General features: G+C 34.7%; 1 protein-coding gene and 1 long non-coding RNA gene across 4 annotated transcripts in view; one reads left to right on the plus strand and one right to left on the minus strand.

Moving 5' to 3' along the window:
• The window catches only part of LOC149661597 (uncharacterized), a 355782-nt gene that overhangs the window by 51611 nt on the left and 284410 nt on the right, over positions 1–19761 (minus strand). The gene's annotated exons all lie outside the window — the stretch shown is intronic.
• LOC149661604 (allatostatin-A receptor-like) overlaps positions 12439–19761 on the plus strand; it is a 97490-nt gene continuing 90167 nt past the window's right edge. For both annotated transcript variants that reach the window (XM_089843158.1, XM_089843160.1), the window contains exon 1: positions 12439–13114. The gene's annotated coding sequence lies outside the window, so the exon portion shown is untranslated. The remainder of the gene's footprint in view (positions 13115–19761) is intronic.

Consider the following 19761-nt stretch of genomic DNA (forward strand, 5'->3'; position numbering starts at 1 on the left):
TCATACCACTTCTGGTGATACTAATCGCGTAATAGGATTTTATATCCAACTGTCATCCGCTTAGATCTTCCTAATTTAACATTATAATTAAGTACATTTTAATTATTTTACATTATCTTTCGAATGTAAAAGAAAATTTCACAGCTTTTATGAATTTTAAAATATTATTTGGTAAATTTAAAGATATTCCTAGATGACAATAAACACTGTTTTTCATCCCTTCACTTGGTTGCAATACGCATCATTAACTCCATTAATAATCTAGTCTTGATAAAAAAAATATTCCTGAGACATTTCGCCAAATTCTTGAAAGCGGTGGCGACAACGACACAAGGACGTGTCGGTGGTTTAATTTAGTTCAGTTCACTTCGAAAAGGATATAACTCTAAAGTCTGACTTATAGAAAAGATACGTGGTTTCAAAGTTTCAATTTCCTCAAGGGGTGATTACTCTTTTCGTTTTAAAAGCTTGTTCTCAACACACTAGTTTTTCTATACCCTTCGGGGAACCCTTTCCTTTTTTCTTGTAGCACACGCTAGCTTCAACTTTTGGAGCGATTTTTTTTCTTGTCCTTACTTAGAACCCTTTTTCCAAAATTCCCTGAGGGAGCTTTGGGCTTATACCCAAAAGTTCGCCTTAGGATTAGGTGTGTGTGTATGTTTCTGTAGAGAGCTACACGCGCGTGCAAAAGATTCCGGCAATTTCTTAATGCACCCAACCAGGTCGTGCGGAAAATTGAGCTTGATACGTTACCACTCGCTTAACGTATAAAAAACAATGGATGTATTTTCTTTTCTTTTAAAGATAACTTGGCTTAAAAAAGAAAAAGGAATAGAAATCTTGTATAAGGGTGTATGGAAAAACACACCTCGGGGTACGCGATTCCAAGGAAACGATTCGATAAAAACGAATACTATACACGTTTGGGAAACGAAACGATATTTGATATTGGATTATTTATTTTCAAAACGTCTATACGATCAAATTTGATAATATACTTTTCTTTTGACCCCGTGTCAAAAATATCTAAGCATATTTTTGGTGGGTTTTAAAAATAATACATCGTTCTGAAAAATCTATCTTCGTATATACACTTCTTTGACAAAAGTCATTACTAAACTTTGTTTGTCAAACGTGCAGGCTCTATATTGCAAGTCAATGTCAAATATTAAAGCATCACGTGATAGGCCTATATCATGTTTCAATTTAAAATCACTAATAAAGAAAGTTCTTGAAAGAATGGTTATGGTTTAAAACCAAAATCAAATGGAATTCTGTTGAAATACACGTTAATCTCTTTGATAAAAGATAAACGCTATTTGAATACGTAAACAAGCTGTATCAATTGCTATTACGAATAAGTTAAACCAAGATTTTTCATTATCAATTCTTATCACATCGAACTATTTTCGTCGGAGAGATGAAAAAAGGACATAGTAAAGTAGTGCCACCAATGAAGATATCGTGTCGTAAACATCATGATCATAATGGGCGCAATATATACTTTAATCCACCCACTTTCTCTGATTACTATTTGCATTTGATAAAACAGACGTCTATCGATTTAGGCAAAATTCTTAGCCTTTGATGATAAATATAGGTACATTAAGAAAGCGTATTAACGATAATGAAGTAGATGCGTCCATATAGAGAGCACTTAGAAAAAGGGTGTCGAAAAAAACCCCAAATAAATAGAAAGATTTAGCATTATTTTTTTTAGTTATTTAAGTAAACAAGCTTTACACAATAACTTGGCCCGGATTACGACCGAAAGCCCAAGAAAAACTAAGCCAATTTAACAAAAATGTTAATAAAACATGTTTTTTTAGAGCTTTATCGATCTTATACAAGGAGTAAACCTGGATTGATGGAGGTGGATTTTGAGAAAATAAATAAGATATATTCTAGCTTCCCCAAATGAATTTTCCCATGAAGATATTACTACTGGCTCTACTTTGAATGCCAAATATCTCGGTAAGATTCAAAGTTCAAAGAGATGAGGTTAAATATTCTTGTTATAACGCGATAAACTATGGATGCATTGAATGAGAGGAAACCGGGAGAAAGATATATAGGACCTAGGATAGAAGAAAAAAAAAACATTTTCGTTTGGGAATCTCAATAAGCTTCTTTCCAGTGAAGCGAATTAAAATGCAAATTTATAAATGACTAGGGGTAAAAAAAAACACGAAAATATATAAGCGAGAAGGGAAGCGCGAGGGCTTATGGGTATATGAATAAGAAATTTTCCCCCGCTGCTTCTTCTCACTAAATCATTTTAATTCGCTCAAATGAAAATGGCTTATTTTTTTTCTTACATGAATCCCCTATTTACACATATACTCTTCGGAACGAAAAAGCGAGTAAATATATCAAATTCTAAATATAGTGAGTTCATTATAAATTCGGAAGGAAATTATTTTCTAGTTCCGACGAATTAAAGTTGGCGCCCCCGGCAATGCAAAAAGAGGTATCGGTATCATTTTAATTTAGGTACGCAAAATTTCGGAATATTTGTCTAATTATAAATTCACACTATCCGTAGGGAGAATTACAAATGAAACGCGAGTATTATAATTAAAGGGATAGTATAGCGTATAATTCGGCTTTTAATTCATGGATAGATGATTTTTTTTTTCGAAGTAAAAAGGACGGGAAAAACCTTTGAATATGTAGAATGTAGAAATCGTATGATTTAAGAAAATAAATATAATTTTTTTTAATTATCTTCGGAGACATACGCGGATGACGTAGCACCTGCAAGCATGATCTATGGAGCGTTTCACCCAATCAAACGGCAGGATATGATCAATTTGTCAAAATGTTTGCATCTGCGTGTCCGCAAAAGAAAAAAACTAACATATTTGGCTTATTTTGAACATTCACAAATATGTTAAACAGAAGTTTATTAATAAACTTATGTTAAAACTTTACGCTAGTTGCAAATTATACTCTACTAGCCTATCCCTTTACATTATTTATTGACCTAGATTAAGTCCAAGAATAATCGATTTTTACGAGAATAGATAAGACCCAATTATTAAAACTCGAAAATATTCCCCAAAATCATTTATATAAACTCGGTGCAAACTTGGTTATTTGAGATTAAGGGTTAATATAGCTTCCACTATCTAATGGGTTTTCCAAACTTTCCCCAAATCCAATTGAAAACGTACAATTTCCATTTCCATCAATTTAGTTGCAATGAAGAACGAGTAAGAAAAACTGTGTTATATAGACAATTTTGACTATCTTCGAATAGCTAATCCATTCTCTACATTCGTCTAATGATTACAAAGTGTTTTCTTCATAATTGAAAGTATACTCCTAAATATACCAAAACTTTATATCACCCATACAAGAATAAGATAGGTTACTTGATGATAAATGTTCATATTTCGTTAAGAGCTACCTAGGCCTAGATAATCAAGAGAATGAAACTCAAGCCATCAGAGTGTTTAACCAATAGGAAAAGGGTCTTCTACCGTTGGAAATAAGAGATTGTTATTTAGCCCTCTCCTTTCTGAAGTAAAATAAAAATTACTGGTCAAGTAATGATATCCGGTATCCGGGTATTCCTCTTTAATATACAAAGAGGAACCGGAAGCTAATTTATGAGGGTCATCACATCACGTGATCATCTACAGAAGAAGCACCTTATTTGTACAACCATGGATATAAAATTTTAAGATTTAAGGGGAGAAGGTCAAAGATTGGAGGAAACATTTTAAATATTAAATATTGTCTTTCGAAACTCTATAAACTAAATAAAATCTGTAATATCTCTCTGGTGGAATTTGATAAAATAAATCACGGAAAAATGAGAAAATTCAGTTTTTAAAAGTTAATAACACGCGGCGCATGATAATAAATAATTCGTATCAGTTTCGAAAATGGATACTGGAAATTCAAAGCTTTCGCTATATAAGGATTGAAATAAACTTTTGAAAAATTTAATTTTTAACAGGATTCGAAACTCAAAAGAGAAGTACTTAATTTTAAAAATATTAAAATTTATAACAGCGTATTTTCTACCTACCCTTCGGCCTAAATATAGGTTTCATACACTAGTGTTTGGTGGTGTAAACATTCTCACAGGGTGTTTCTGATAAGTCTGACATAAATTAAGGGGGATGTTCTTTGGGGGCGCGATTTTGAGTTGAAAATGTAACTTCTATCTCCATTTTGATTGCCCTAAGGGACACTGTTTTAGACTTAAGATTGCATCCAGAGTATTTTACGGATGACCCCTCAAATTTAATTGAATTAAGAAACAGATTTATACAATGATTTCTAATTTAACTAAGGGGTTATCCCTAAAACACTCATAAAATTATAACTCGAAAACACTGTACCCTTGTGGCAAAATGGAGATAGAAGTTACATTTTTCGACTCAAAATCGTGCACCCAAAACAAAGCAGATGAAAAAAAAATAAAAGCTTTTTTTACGCCACTATTATTATTAATAATAGAAACCCCCTTAAAAACTGTTATAACGTTTATTATTTTATGTCGTGTACGAGATGTGACGGTATATATATATATAAATATATTTCGTTATGCTAAAGGATATTATATATAGTTCTAGATCAAAGCAGCTCGCAAAGAAAGCCTTGAAGGGAATTGGAGGAGTTTTTTTTGGAATAATAAAGATAAGCCAAGCGGAAAATTGAAAAAGGTATCAAAAATTAGAAGAAAAAAAACGCGGACGGAGAATTATCTTGTAACAAAAACAAAATATATAGAAAGAGAAACACAACATGATCAAAAAATAATATATATATATACCGAATATGTATTACTATAAACATGGTTATGTATTGGATTTATATTATAGGGTCGATTTTAAATATTTATATATTTTTATTTTAAATGATATACATGGGAAAATGAACCCTGCGTGACTGTATCCGCGGATTTGAATTTATTTTTATCGAGGGGTGAATCACTCGGAATTATAGGTGTACACCCTGTACTGTAGTCTGTACATTCAATAAAAGGGATTAAGGGTGTAATATTTTAACTATACCCAACTCGCTCGCTAATGCGTAACTGATAAATCGGTGTACAGGGAATTAAAGAGTGATTATCCCCTCGGGTTTTGTTATCAAATATCAAAATACCAGCGCTTCACTATGCATGCATAGTTTACATACTAGGAGATTCATACCATTTACACAAGGAGGCCTGGCTTTAGACTCACCCAGTTAGTCAGGCCTTCTTGCCTGGCCTCCTTGTGTAAATGGTATAAATCCTCCTTGTCTGTAAAGTATGTTTACTCTTATTTGAAATAAATAAACCACTCCAAGAAATAAAGCTACCTGAAGCTTAAGGAATATTTCAGCATAGAACTTTTATTTTTATTTATTATTTTTTTTTAATTAAAAGAATATTCATCTCTAATATAATATTAAAATCTATACGAGCAATTAAGTTTTATAACCGTATTCGCGATGCAGACGCCAGAGGGCTCTTTGCAATTCGTCCAAACTTGTAGCCTGGTGCAACAACAAAACTTAAATTTTTCTAATCTTCTTTAATAATATAGTCAATGTTGAGTACTTTTAAAAATGATCACTATTACCATTACGTAAGTATTAAAGTAGATTATATTAAGGTAGTAAAGTCAGTATAGTAATAAAAATGCGACCCTTCAACAATACGGTGATAAATTAGCCAAGTGAATAAAAAAATATGTTTAATAGGTGAGATTATCAGTTTTAGAGCTTAAAGGGTGCATGTACGACCTAAATTACTTTAATATTCAAACAGTAAATAATATTTAAATGTGAGTTTGAATATATTCAAAAATGAAATTTTAACGAAAAAGCTATAGGTTCAACAATAAAGCTTCCATCCTATATGAGTTATAAAAAAAACCACCTTACAGATCCGTATTAAATTGCAGGAAAGCGGAAAAGAGAATTTATTATTAAACTGCATGCACTAGAATCCTTCGTCTCCGTTAAAAATTCATTTATGGCGAAAACAAAGTTAAGAATTGAAAATAGAAAACTAGTTTCAGCCTTTCTAGAGGCGAGAAGAAGCGCTGGAAAATAGCTATTTTATACTGGAGGTCCCAATTAATACGGTAGAAGGCTAAAGAAGGATATTTTTCAAGGAAGTATTTACTATGATAAGCTTTTCCTTTTATTAATCTTTTTTGTTGAATATTTCACATTTCTCTTTTCCGAAGGGGAAAATGAGATGTAAATTTAAGTTTCGAGCGCGAATATAGAGCTAGGTGAGCTTAGGCGTCTAAATCTCATTTTTGGTACAAAAAGTATCCGCCGCGAGGAGGATACATACGAGGACAAATCTCGTTACCAGGAGCTCGGTACCTTACCCATCTAAGGCATGCATGGAGTCAATTTTGCGAAAGTAAAAAACCGAGGGGTAAGTAAATCAACAGAGAAAAACATTGTGTACTAAATAAGTATCGTGGAATTTATGGCGAGATCTCTCGAGTACTCAGTGGACAAAATATAACGTGAAATCATTTAATAATATAATGATAATAAGTGTGTGGGATGGGGTGTTTTCCGAGTTGGCAGCATTGCTGGTTTCCCGCAAAGATTTTGGTTGCAAATATTTACTTTAGCGCTAGTGCAGCTAGTAGGACCCAATCCACGGTCAACCATAAAAATACGAATTGAAACGTTGACCGTATTCAATGGCGCCTGAAATAATAGGCCAAAAAGGGTGGCCTTAAAAGGTCCGAAATTTGAACCGCCCAATAAATTTTCATTGGTGATTTGCCCCTCAATAAGACAAAGTGATTCGATTTTCCCAGAAACTATTTGAAAAACAACAGATTTCCCATCGCTTTATTGGTTTACGTATAAAGTAGTGGCACCTACCTGCCTTTGACTGTATTAAGTTAGTATGAGTAGTTAACACGGAGTGCCACTAATCTATACAGAATTCATACGAATTTTCCCATACCAATTTCCCTGATAGAGAAAGTTGTCCCGGTTTACCATATTCGTATTAACCCTGGGGTATATCCTTTCTATTGAGAACCAATTCCAAAATGCGTGGGGGACCTGAATTAAAACTAATAAACAAGACTCGGTTTATAAAAAATATCCAGCCCACGACAATTAAAACTTTCAACTCGTAATCGCGCAAATAACCCATAAATTAACAAAGTACTTTGAATATTAAGCTAATTAAAAACCTTAATTAAAATTAACGTAAATGTCAAATTTAAAAAAAAACTGTTTTGAACTATAGGATACCCGGAAGTGAAATTTAATTATAATTATATTCTTGAAAGATAATGAAGTGGAAGAAGTCAGACTAGTACCGTATAAAAATGAATACGGGGGAATACGACGCTTGTTTGTGAATATTACAAAAAGGGGTTTCAATTAGGAGCTTTAATAAAACTCGTTCCCAGGAATCGTAAAAAAATATGAGAAGACCAAATTGGTTTCGAGGAGAGGACAAGACTATAAAAAAAGAACAGATGTGTTTTATTATAACCGGCCATACTCTTTTCCATATAGTTACCCTTAATGATATTTTTCCCTGGCTCTGCATGAGACAAAAGTAAGAAAAATAAAACATACACCAGGACTACGAGCGCTGCTCATGTGTGATGATTTTCTATTTTGTTTTTTATCTTCACCCATTAAGAAAAGTTCAAAGGGTTTATTTCCATCCAATCAATTTTCACGCGCAGCTAACCGCAGTCATCTCAAAAACAATACAGTCTCGAAATTTCTAAAACGAGATACTGAAACGCTACAATTTACAACTTTTAGAATTTGATTAACAAAATAAAATTTATTTTAATATTTTTAAAATTTCTATCTATTGAAGTAATACAATTTTGGGGTTGGGTTGTACGTACGTAATGGATACCACGCGTTAGGCTTTCCCGCCAAACACTGACTGGGAGTATCCCTATTGGACGAATCTGTCAGGTGGTACTAGGCGTCCAATAAGGGCACTCCCTGCGAGTGCTTCGCGGAGAAGTCTAACGCGTAGTGTCCATTGCGGAAACTTTAATTTCTTATATCTTTTTTAATATTGTAGATAGAAACACGGTTCCAATTGAAATATTCATTAATTTATAAGCTCTTTCGATTAAAAATAATAATGTTTTTTAGTTAAAACCGCCGGAAATCGTCCGTGAATTAAAATACTTAGTCTCTGACGGGTTAGCTTAAGTATATATAGGGATGGCCATTGTGTCAGTCGTTAATTTTACGACATTTGCGGCATTTTATTTCTTTCGCTATCGTCACCCGCCTTTTTTATACGCGGACTTAGCTCTATGGCTTGTCACGCGGAGAAATAGCTATTAGTACTTAAGCGTCTTCTTTTTCCCATGTATTATTAATTCCATCGCCCAGGGTATCGTGAAAGGACTTCAAATTGGTTAATCATTAACAAGGCTTAGTAGAAGGGCAGATACTCTTTAACAACGTGCCTTAAGGGAGGCCTTAGTGTATACTTTAAATAAGTATTTAATGCAAATAGATATTTCAAGGAATAAATAACGTGGAAGAACACTAGTGTTTACACAGTGCAATGAACCCTTGAACATGATAAATAAATAAATAAATAATTCCGGTGCGGCTACAATTTACTCCCACACAATTTTTAATCATTGTTGTTCAAATTACATTTTATGATAATTCATCTCTCTACTCCGTTCTTAATCATATATATCTTTTATTTATCCATAAAAAAAAATTCAATTTTGAAATGGAACATATTTTTCAGAAACTTTTGGTATTTATTTTCCTGTCCAATAAGTTTTAATTGAGATGTTTCTAAACAAACTCCAAGATGATTTTGTGTCTATTTAAAATAAAATTCAATATGTTTCTAAGAATTTCTATGAGAAAAATATAGTTTCGTAATATATAGTGTGTTTATTCAGCGAGCGAATAAACAAATTTGAAAGAACTAGGCATAGAATATATAAAAGAGTATAATGAAAAAACTGTGTTGTTGCAGGTTTCGCTCTCTCTCTGGTAAGACGTTTCCCAGGACATTTTATTCCAAGAAAAGCTATTATCAAGATTTTAGGGGTTAAGAGTGCATTGTATACCTTGCATGGTCGCTTTGCAATTAATTTTGCGGGTTAATTACTTCTTGTAATTATTTTTTACACAATGTAAGTCGGGGCCATATCCCGCGAGAAAAAAAAAGATTAATCAATATTTGACCTTTAGGTTTAAGAGTTTATCTAAAAGACTCAAAACGCTTTTCTCTTCAGCGTTTAAACTGTCTTTAACCGTTCAATAACTTATTTAACTCGATCTCTGATTGATGCAGTTCTAAATACTTCCTTTCCATAACGTCTCCGCTCCGTTTATCATCCCGAGTTCTAGCGTCTCAAAGTTTATCCAAAGGGGTGCGTGTGTGACTTAGCTCTTTATCTAATGAGACTACTTAAAATCAACTGAGTTGAACAAATTAGTGTTTAGGAACTATAAATCAGACTCTGGAGTTAAGGAAAGGGTCAGATCAAGAAGTGATATCTAGCTTATTAGGGCGAGGTTTAAATTCGCCACACATTTCCAGCAGCTTTATCTCCAGTCCAAACGTATAGTAGGTCCGGAGTTAATCCCCGCCTCTAAATTACAAGCAGCATCTCATTGGTTCTTGAAAACTCACGTCAGCGTGACGTGAATGACGAAAATTACGTATTTTCCGACTGAGGAGAGGCAGCGAAATAGCCCAGCCTCCTTTTATGTCCCCTCTTGTATTTTGAAAGGGGGACTGGGACTATGGCCCGCGCGAATACATAGGCATATTATTCCTTCTCCCTAATAAACTATACATCACTTCTTAGTCAGATATAAATACAAATAAGTTCCTACATGGTCTAGAACCGAAGCAGCATGCGGAATTAAGCATTATGTTTGATCGTGCATGGTAGAGAAGGGGGTTAAATAAATCCTAATTGCGGGCGTCCTCTAGCAATAATCTTGTATTAGACGATCTAATTAGAGCCAGCTCAGCACTTTCGAGTTTGGGTTTGGTTTACTTTGGACTGCTGCATGCAGCTCTCTTTTTTTTTACTTCTTTAATCGGACTAGACAGATGTAAACCTCTTCTATAAATGGTAAATCTTATTGCGAGCCCTTTCCCGTACAATATATTGATTCCTAATTTCCGATTTCCTTTTTATAGGGATGAATTTTGAACAGATATGGAAAACGCAAGCGGTTCCTTATACGAATAAAACGTAGATTAATCAGTAGTTATCAATTCAATTATATTTAATTTTGGGCATCGGGTGTTAGTGAGACTGGGAGATACCCTTTTATTTACTTTTAATTTTGATAAGATAAGTAGTTTTTCGCTTTAACAGAGGAAAAACTTCGAAGAGGAAATTGAGTAAAAAGGAGACATCCTTGGGTTGATTAAAAAATCAATTTAATCGACCACTTTAGCATGCACAACGAGCGACTAAACTTTATTTGTTTCTACAGCCACTACACTAGGGGGCGTTATTGACCATTCTTCCTAACTGTCGACAAGTTTTAGCGAAAACGTTAAAAACTAACAAAACAATTCGATAAATTTTGACCTCGGAAACTAAAGCTAAACTTTATTTTTATCGTTTTTATTTGAGCAACGTGTATATTCTTTCCTAATAGTTTAAATTGCTGTAAATGGGCGAAGTATCGGGGTACAACAGCTAGACGATTTTCTTGTTTTTGACCGTCTCTTTATCGGTTTTCTCCGTATAAATACTCAAAGGGATGGTGAAAAAAATTGTATTTTAGGCTCAGTGACTGTTATACGAAAACAAAATTATTTTTTCGGCTATAGCCTTTATATCTTTCGCAAGCCAATTACTGAAAGCTTTTATCTCCAACAACTTTAGCAAACAGCTTAAATTCATTTTATTGATGTGGTCTAACTATACGCAGGAGAAAAGCGAGAGGTTTCAAAAAAAATCAGTTAAGGATTTCGAGATTTTCTCAAATATTTTGTGATTTCGTCGGAGTTTTCGCGATTTCATGAAAGATTTCGCAATTCCGTCAAAGACTTCTATATTTCTTCAAATATTTTCTGATTACTATTTGATTTCGTAATTAGTGTCTAAGGTTTTGTCTCGAAAACATAACAGAATTTCGTATAAATGTTGGACCACTCAGGAAAAAATTATAAAATACAATTATCCATTTCTAGAAGTCACTTCAGCGAGATAATTTACAAAGTTGAATGAAAAAATATATTATATTTATTGCATAAATGCACTATAAGTATTGAGAAAACAATTAGACTTAAAAGCAAGTTGTAAACCTGCCAGCTACAAGGATAATGGATGAAAATGTAGTAGGGTGGCTGCTTTTGGGCTAAAAGATCATTATTTACAAGGATGCTTTTTTCCCTTCTCTCGAAGAGACGTTAATACCCTAGAAAACGATGGGTATCTCTAAGATATAGTTGCAAAACTCCGTATATATATAAAAGTTTGGCAGTTAAAACTAAGATGAAATGCCCCAAAAAGTTTTGACAGTATTTTTTATGGCAACCCTTTCTCTTTCGCAGAATTTGATTTATGTAAATTTTAGAATTTCTAACTCGTTTTGACGCTTTTCCCCCGGCTTGACATATTAGAATATTAATACTATAGGGAATTTAACTAAAATTCATGGTGTTTTTGATAAGTCTGCCATAAATTATAGGGTAAGTTCTTGTGATCAAACTGAGTTTAAAGTGTCAAAGAACATGCATGGGTCTACAACATTTAGTTACCTAAGATGGGATTGGGAGCCCATATCTTGGATAAAACTAAATGTTGTAGACCCCATTATGTTCTTTGCCACTTACCACTCAGTTTGTCGCAAAGAACGCATTATGCCCTTTAATTTATAAGCAAACTTGTCCGAAACACTCTGTACAGTAGCAAGTACCCTTATTTATATTTTAAAACACCACCGTAAAATTATGTATAGCAGACGTTTCAGACATTTTATAAAGAAAAGATTAGACAGGGATAAAAAACAACAAAGTTTCCTTGTCTCCCTGGTGTTCCTAAGCTTGAATATTATAAGAATATTCTGTAAATTTTACATGACAAAGGGAAATACCGTTCTTTAGTTCAAAAGGATGACAAACAATTATTACCCATATGGCACTATAGCAAAGCAAAATCAAATATTATGTCTGTCTGGATCTCTCTTAGAAGTGGAATCCAAGGGAGCTCGTGCTACGATCAAATGTAAGATGAATTTCTACCCAAGGGATCCAACGGAGCTCCATCCTCTAGATCTCTCCCTGGTGATCGTGATATATGATCAAATGTAGGATGAATTTCCGCGCAAATTTAACTAAAACCCTTTCCCTCCAGCGCATGATTTCTGTTCAATTAGTAACAATCGAGAATTCTAAACTGAATCTAAACCTGGAGAGGAAACAGGCGCGGAAAACTTCGGAAATAAAAAAGAGGAAGTGTAGTTAGTTAAGGAAGTATTTTCCCCTTGAATGAAAGTAGTGGACTCTCCCCGAACGGAGCCACGATAGGTGCCTTGGCTTCTTTCCTCAGTTCTGATTGGTGGAGATGCTAGTGTGTGCAAGCGAGACCCGGCAAGGCTCCTTCTCGCGGAGAGAAAACTAGAGAGGTAAAATGACTAGAGTCGTGGGCAGTTGCCAGTTGATGCCTAGTTCTCTTCGCGAGAGCTTTCTCTTCTCTCTCACTATCCTAGCTCCGTTCTTCGGATAAAAAAGGTCAGTCGGAGCGTCCCGGGTCATAAAGATTAGTAGAAACCTCATCGCGAGTTCAGTTAAAACGAGGAAGGATGACCTAATGAACTATAAACTCGACCCTGATTCTCAGATACATCTTTCCAGCTAACTGTCTGAGACAAAACTGTACAGCCGTTTGTTTCAGGCCTCTTCTCCTCGGTTCGCTCATTTTCTGCATTCTCCGCGCGTTGTCTCCCAACAACACAACAGGTGTTTCAGCGAGAAAGATATAATAACACAAATATATATCTATATCTATATATATCCGATTTTCTGTACAATTTTTCAATAACTTGTAGTAATATATTCGTGACGTTTATAATCGTTAAGAAACTTTTAGAATATTTGTGACGTTTTTGATAGTGAACTTGGTTTTTTTCTTGACCAAAGGTAAGTAACGAAAGATTTATTTATTAATATTAATAAGTTTGTTCTACCCATTCGTTAACTTTATTTTTCGTTCAATTTGATTTGGTGGGTTTTTTTTATCTTAAACCTGAAAATGTGTAAGACCGCGTTACAGTCGTGTATTGGAAGGTAGCGATCAGATTAAGGCCACATATATTTGTTTGGTGTTTAGCTATTAATAAATAAAAGCGTTTTGGGCTCAATTGAATGATGTAAAGTGTCAAATTTACAATTTAAATTTTAACTATAATAATATCAGATTGGAAAGTTTAAATTTATCATACCCTTAATACGCTTCCCCTTTTGACAAACTTTTGAACGTTAAAATTTTGGGTAAACGATAAGGGGAAAGATTTCGGGGCCTGATAGATACCATGACATCAATTAAACCCGGTAATTTTTTTGGAAAATTTTACAGACATTAAATAAATTCGAAATGTTTTCAAACTTTTCCCTGATGTTTAAATCAAGGTTTTTACGGTATTAATTACGCGTACGTGTAGCTAAGTTCTATACTTAGTTGCCCCAACGCTCTATAAAAGATAGCGTAAGAGGGATGCTTAATATTCCTATGATAAATGATAAATTCCCCGAATCTAATTCGATTCGTGTCACAGAGAAATTAGATTACATAATTCTATCTGAAGTTAGAAATCTTCCTAATAAAGAGCGTTGTGTACAAGAAATCGATAAATACACTAAAGCGGAAAATCGTTGAGGGCAACTTGCGAAAGAAGGTAATTCATTACCATTTCGTAATAAGACAAAGCAAAGTGCGTGATCCCGCCAAATTCATGGGAAACAGACCGGTAATCCCATCATTTTTGCTTTTCCCTTATTACTAATTTTGGGAAAAGATAAAATAATACCGCATCTGAACATTGCCTGCCAAATGATTTTGATTAAAAATGGATGCCAAATTCATGTGAAAACGGAACGGTAATCCCATCATTTTTGCTTTTTCCTTATTACTAACTTTGGGAAAAGATAATTTAATACCGCATCTAAAAATTGCCTGCCAATTGATTTTGATTAAAAATAGCCTAACGTATATGACAGGGGCCGGGGGGGGGTGTCCAAAAATGGCAGAAGTGACTTAAACTAAAACTATCAAACGTAAATTATTTCTTAGCTAAAAATGCCTCGGCTTTTCAGAAAATAACGAAGGGTTACATCATTTTTGTTACTTGTAAGTTGTAACTAAGGCTTTAAAAAGTTTTCGAATTACCAATTTTGCATATTATCTGAATTAATAATTATACAATATGGTGAAATATAACTCGAAATCAATGAGAGATCATAACTTATTCCTTTTTTTCTTCTTTTATAAAATTGAAAACTTCTGAAGAATTTACTTTCGTCTTATTGGAATAAAGTTATTACCACCTAAAATTCGTTTCAACGTTGAATAAATGGTATAAACGATGCCCCCACCCCCCTCACTCTCTCAACTTCCTACTGCACATTTTCTTATCGAATTCTAGAAGGATATCGCTTCAAAATTCATATGGTAATTTTTGGGGGAGGGATGGTCATAGCATCCCAAACCGAAAGTATGCCTATGAGAAGGGGACAGTAAGAGTTCGTTCTAGAGTTACCAGGGGAACCATTATTGGCAATATCTGGAACATTATTCAAAATCGCGTTATATGGAAATGACCGGTAGTAAATCTTTCGCGGTATATTGGCGAGCGTGCCCCGAAAAAGAATATTTTTTTGGACCCCCGTTAATACGTTCTCCGAAAGACACGCAATAAAGTAAAGCTTCTTCAGTCTAAATATGAAATTTCAAATATCGAAAATCTGGTTATTTTAAAGTAAAAACATTCCCAAATATGTGTATTATACATCAATGTGAAATGGTCTCGTTATTTTATATTTTTTTCAAACAAAGGATGCCAAACAAAGTCTATATAGGCCTGGGTTCTAATGAGAAATGTTTAATAAAACATTCGGAATAGTGGCAACATAAAAAAATATATTCGTCTCAATGTCTGAGGAACACAGGGTATTTCAAAATTAGCCAATAATGTCAGGGAATTTGGTTAAAATATCCTGGGTTCAATCATCCAACTGGGTGACGTTTTAAACGGCCGTTTTAGCCAAATCACGTTTGCCAAGACGGCGAAATCGGGGAACTCGCTCCGCAATGTTTTAATTAAATATTCAAAAATGCGATTTAAACGCAATTGTTTACTTATATTGGACCTAAAAATGTCAGGGAAAACCTGGAAAAGTCAGCTAATTTGAAGCTGAAAACTTCGTGGCAACCCTTTCCCCAGTACCACCGTCACCTTTCTGGTTTTTGTCTGAGGCGATCGACAGTTGTAAACGTCACTCGTTAGACTCGTATCGCCATTCCATTCCCTATCTTACACGCTTCCCTGATGTTAATAGATTACTGACTTAAATACGAGAGAGAGAGCCGCGTCTTTAGACTCGAGTGGAGTTAGCATACTTCAATTTAGGCTCTTCTGACTTCACCTAACAACCCACTTAAGACATAAACCTTATTTTTCAATCCATTCTCGAGCTCCCCACGGACAATTTCGGCATGGGTCACTAAACCATACTGCCCCTGGAAGAGAAATTTCGAGCTCGCGACCCTTGGTTCCCCATCTTGGTTCCTGCCTTGCCTTTAGGCTCAAAACTCAACATCTCTCAGTGGTGCTGGCGACCATTTCGATCGAGTTCAAGTAGGTACTTTGGTATATACGAAAATGATACGTCATACGGCCATCCTTCTTTATGCCTTACTAAAAATGCGCGCTCGGGGAGGAGAGAGAGAGAGAGATATTGAGAGAATTTTGATACTTGAATGGGAGAAAAAGGGACAGAATATTTTTAGTTTCTGCCAGAAAATGGGAGAGAGAGAGAGAAAGAGTGAAAGAGAGAGAGGAGTTACGTTCCAAAGGGGACCATCATACCATGGCACTGGGCAAAAGACGCCATCATATTCAAACCATTCCTGAAATCTACCATCACCACCACGTAAAAATACTAAAAGAACCTGGTTATACCATGCGGTGGTCTCTCTATGGTCTTTTCTATATGCGAAGTCATATTTTTTAAAACCTATATATAAAGTAAACGTATATAGTCGACGCTGAAGGGTCAGAAGGGATCTTTTTAAATGCGTTCTCCCTTCAATAGCCTGTAAATCACGTTTTCCTGCCCCACTTCCGAGCTATAAAGCGAAGGAAAAACTCGAAAATGACAATACGGATTCCCCATATATACATATGACATGCACACACAATACAAAGTTTAAAATATATATATATATACTTTTTAGAAATATAAATGGGATTCTTCTATATATTTTTTGTATGGTGTAAAGGCGTTTACGTTGAGTTACGGATCATTTTTTTTCGCACCCTCAAGTTTTTTAGATAGATACCATATTGAAGTGAATTTACTGAGGGGTAAATCAATAGATAAAGTAGAATTTAATGTGAAATCTATAATCATTTTCGTGAAATATTCCAATCACGTGAAATCTGTTTTTATAATATATATATTTAAATTTTGCGACATGTTGTAGAAAACGACACCCTTATGACGTAGACAACTCATTATACGCGAGCTACATATCTCACGAAACATTCTTTATTAAAAAAACTAACTATTATAGGATGAATTATACCATTTTCAAATATTTTATCAGGGATAGATTTAATTTGAGAAGTAGGAATGGAGAACAGGGTCAAAGTCCCGGACCCCCTTCCACGGGACGGAGGGGTATGAAAGAGGAGGCGGGTCATAGCGACAGAGGTTGAAAGGAATTACGTATTTTTCGGCGTCCCCGTCAGCAACGTCATCAAAACGTAGTTTAAGTGAGCCAAAAGGATAATTTAAACTTTTAGTTACGTGTTGGTGGGAGGGGCTTTATACTGGGCTATGAATAGGACTGAAGTAAATACTAACCATTCTCCATTCCCACTTATTTCTAAAAATTAAATCTATCCCCGATTTTATCAAAACCTTATTATAGTCGAAATTAAAGTCCACAAGATCTAAATTACATTCTAAAACCAAACTAAAATTGATTTGTAATAACGGAGACAATCTCGGTTTCCCGAATACCCCGACTATATCCTATAATTACACAGTTATAAAACAATAATCGCTATCTCTAGGGTGAAATATATCGAATATAACGTTGGGAATTCACGTCGTCTACTGTTTTCGATTTCGCTATGGCAACGAATGACAGTTCCGCGGACACTCTTGAATTATTAGAGTCTACCCCCTTTCAGTCAACGTTATTTGGGTGCTCCCTTTCTAGGTAACGCCACGCGTTGAATACGCAAAATCTTATTTGACAGTTTAAATATAATAATAAAACTATCTCGGTCAAAACATTGGAATTATTTATTAATCCAATTTCTCTGATCGAACCCATCAATGGATACGTCATAAGCAAATAGGATCCGAAAATTTTGTTTTATAAAAGAGACGGCTAGAAACACCCCAAAAACAAAGCTTGATTTATGTCGTTGGCATTCTGCTGTAATATTTTTTTCACTACTAATATTCCAGTTATAGATTTGATATTAAGTAAGGATCCACTGTCGCGTCTGTGACAAGTGAGATATCACGAAAATGGATATCAAAGGCATACGTTTCATGTCAAAGATGACAGTGACCTATCATGATCTCGCTTGGTATGCGTTCAGACTCTTTCTTTGCACTGCAATTCTTGCAGGAAAACTTTCGAGTAACAATTAACCAATTTAAAAATTATTGATAAAGGTTGTTGGTGCTTTCAACTGGGGTGACACGTTGAGGTCACAGGGGTCATCCTATTTACAGGATTGAGTGGAATATTCGGTAAACGTTAACTTATAAGTAAAACAAAACATTACGTGTTTGATGAACCGCAGTGTGCAAGAAAATTTGCCCAATCAGTTATATACTAATATAAACAAATCGGGTCAATGCCTAATGCAAACAAACTGCCTGGCTGAGGCAATTTCTAGACCGAACCAAATGCTAACAGCAATAAAATATAAGGGATTCGAACCGATTGAAGGTTGCCTACTGTAGCTGAAGCATCTAGAACTTTCTTGATTCTAGATTCCAGAATAAGAGAAAAATCCCCTTCTTTTCGGGAAAGAAATAACTTGGAAGGTTTTTTTTATACCTTTGAGTGAAATGGGGCGACGTGTCTCGAATACCAAATACTCGAGAGAAGAAAAAGAAACTTTTCTCTAGTTTTGTTTTTAAATTCTATGTTTCGTAAACGCCTTTGAACTTTTGCGGTTCTCGTGAGGGATTGAAAGTTTTGAAAAAAATCCCTAAACGCGAAAGGCCATACGCGGAACCTACAAACTAAAAGGTAGGTTTATAAGCTTAGGGTTAACGTTATACGTACATGTATAAGTTTAAGTCCTAAACGTAAGAAAGAATAAGTTTTTCTCGAAACTCGAAACTTTCGGTCGACCATCCTCTCAGGATCAAGATGGATAACTATTGTACAAATGCGGACAAGCAAAATAAAACCGGGACGGAGATGCCATTGAGTGCCCCCAACTTTGGCTTTTATTCGGAATAGTCCGCAATATGTTCCTTCGATCCCAAAAGGTCATTTTAGAATTCTTATTTTCCATTAACAGAGTGAGATAAAATCAATCAAATTTGCAAAGAAAATATTTTTGTTTGTACCCAAACAACAAATGGGAGTGGGCATGCACTTAACTTCCCTAGTTCTATACGGTCAAAGGCTGGGAGCTGCCCTCTTGGAAGTTTGACCATAATGTATTGTTTTAAACATTATTTTTTTAAATATTTACCCACGAAAAGCAATTTATCTCAATATTCGGTAAAACGTCTGAAGAAGAAACTAAAATCGTTTTCTGAGACTACTCCCTTTCTTTATGTTTTTGCAACCTTAATCCTTTTAAACTCTAGGAGTTTGTAATGTAATTTCAGATTAAAACCATTTTTTCAATTGATTTTCGGGGCTATGGCTCTCAAATACTACGGCTTTATTATAAACAAACCCAACCACCCACTGCTCGCCTCAGTTGACCTATGATATATTTTTCTTCAGCTTTTCCAACAGTCTCCAATTTACATAACAAGAAGCGGTTATTGCGTTATCCTCGCGTTCGTTGCGAGGTTAAATATATAGGCCTACCCTTTATATTTTTATAACCTTCCATACAGTGTGGAAGAGATCGCACCTTAACATTTATTTTCTCTGCAAATCACAATACTGCTGATGGAAGAAATATGTATAGTAAATTGCAGACACATGAAGGTATAGGCGTACAATTAGAAATAAACAAGATACGTGCGTCTTGATTTTGATTTCACCAGTAGTTATCAATAATCACCTAATGAGTAATTACAATTGGTAACTACTGATAAGGCGTACATACGTCTTGCTTATTTCTAACTGTAAACGCAGTTTCATTGGTCTGTAATTCATTACATTTACATTTCCTTCGTCTGCAGTAAGGCGATTTTCGGACAAAGTATAAACTTTTTGGCCATATCTTTTCCACACTCTGTAACTTCTACATTACAACAGAGGAAAATTGCCCTCATAATAAAAGTATATATAGTCTCGTTTGGTTTTGAGTTGAGGCTCGAGATAGAATGTAGAAGATATGCGAGAGAGA

The sequence above is a fragment of the Phalangium opilio genome, unplaced genomic scaffold (genome assembly GCF_054372755.1).
Source record: "Phalangium opilio isolate 3A_F unplaced genomic scaffold, DU_Popi_V2 ptg000070l_1, whole genome shotgun sequence".
NCBI lineage: Eukaryota > Metazoa > Arthropoda > Arachnida > Opiliones > Phalangiidae > Phalangium > Phalangium opilio.